Source organism: Pinus tabuliformis, chromosome 3_1 (assembly GCF_031772625.1).
Source record: "Pinus tabuliformis cultivar Carrire ecotype Pingquan chromosome 3_1, CPIR1, whole genome shotgun sequence".
NCBI classification, from domain to species: domain Eukaryota; kingdom Viridiplantae; phylum Streptophyta; class Pinopsida; order Pinales; family Pinaceae; genus Pinus; species Pinus tabuliformis.
The window spans coordinates 138,663,497-138,665,303 of NC_142301.1; the positions used below are offsets into that span (position 1 = coordinate 138,663,497).

The 1,807-nt window shown below is 32.0% G+C and overlaps 1 long non-coding RNA gene across 1 annotated transcript; it reads left to right on the forward strand.

The window, feature by feature from the left end:
* The first annotated feature begins 880 nt into the window (after nt 1–880).
* Nucleotides 881–1,323, forward strand: LOC149186159 (uncharacterized). The gene is made up of 2 exons (XR_016256113.1): nt 881–909; nt 1,082–1,323. It is a non-coding gene; the product is annotated as an uncharacterized LOC149186159 (long non-coding RNA).
* Nucleotides 1,324–1,807: the final 484 nt, after the last annotated feature.

A 1,807-nucleotide genomic window follows, 5' to 3' on the forward strand; every position in this document is an offset into this window, starting at 1 on the left:
GTTGGATTCATTTGCATTTGATACATTGTAGCTTACAGTAGAGTTATGAGTAGACCTCAAGTTAAAGTGTGTAGTGTGGTTGTTGTAGGTGTATGTTGGCCAACCGACTGTGGTTGAGTAAAACTAGTGTCACACAACCTCAAGAGTCAAAACAGGCTTGGGAAACTTAGGTTCTTGTAGAAAAATTCTAGCAAACTGTAGGTTCATGACAAATCGTATCAAAGCAGTGCAAATGTTCATTATGTTTGACCAAACTTGAGGCAAATTAGTAGGTTTGGGGACAAAATCAACCACAAGAGTGACTTAAAGGTTGGAACAAAAACTTTGTTCCTTTTTTAATCAAGCAATCAAGACTACATTTTTGCACAAAAGTTGAATACTTCAACCTCTCTTAACCATGACTTAGAAGGGCGCTTCAAGCTTCGGTGGCAAGTTAAGCAGGTTGACAAAAGTAGGCTGAGGTAGTAAAGTAGATTGAGTCTTTGAGACTTCGGGTAGATTCTTTGCCCATATCTATATGCAGATGGATGGTGCAAAAGAAGAGTATGTGATGACAATGAAGCAATTGAAATTGCCCAAATCTAGTGTTAAGAATGTTGTTTGTTTCCTTTATTATCAGAATCATTTTGCTATTGATTTTCCTTTGAAGAAGATGTTGGAAGACTTGGAAGTACTCCAAGTGCAAAAAATTTAGAAGATAAAAACAACAGTGTTGGGAGGAGTCCAAGTGTACCAAACTTCAAAGGCATAGGTTCTTGATAGGCAAATTTAGGGTAGTAGTTTGGTAGGCAAGTGTACCAAACTTTTGCATGTAGTTTAATATATTTGTGTTAATTAATTCCATAAATTCAACTTAACAAGTTATATTTGTGTTGATGGGTTGAATTTGTTGTTTGGATGGACTCTATGGTATGTAATCTTAGTTGGATTTCCAATATACTTTTAAACCATATTTTCATTTTATTTTTTAGTACTATTAGATATTATATCTTACCTCATTTTATGGTTAACATTGTATAACAAAAACATGCGTTGTGTTATGTAATTAATACTAACATGTAATATTGATTTTTTTTGTCAGAATGCTATAGGTAATGATTGCCAAGACGATGATCCAAATTATGTTCAACATATATCAAGAGATGATGAGGATGAGGATGAGGATGATGGTGGTGAAGGAGGAGATGATGATGATAGTTGCGGTGTTGGTGATGATGTGGATCAGAGTAATGAGGATGGTCAAGATGATTATGAGGATGATCTTGGTGGTGGTAGCTAGGCATGCACATGCATTGTTTTTTATGAAGAAATTATTGTGTAGAATGACATTGTTATGTTTAGATGGGTGTTGTGAATTTACCCTATATCAATGAGACATTTTGATTTTGTAATCATACGATGAGTTTGATTTATGTATGTTGTTAATTTATCGTAGAATAACGATATTAATGAAATATTTTGATTTGTTAATCATATTTGAATTTTAGTTGTTTTGATTAAAAATAATACTTATTTTATTAGTATTATGTTGCTATTTTATACATGTTTTGAAAATTGTTAATGGCACATTGTTATTTTTTTGGATGGATGTTGTCAATTTCTCTTAAATTTCTTTACAAATGATTTTGAATTGTGATATCTGCTTTAATGATATTTAGAAACTATCATATATTTCACTATGAATCTATAAAGGGGGTCATATATGTAAAGAAAAATATACTCTATATAAGAAGTCAAATGCGGATGTAACCATGGATGCAAAATTGAAAGTAAAATTGGATGTTAAACTAGGAATTAATACAAAATG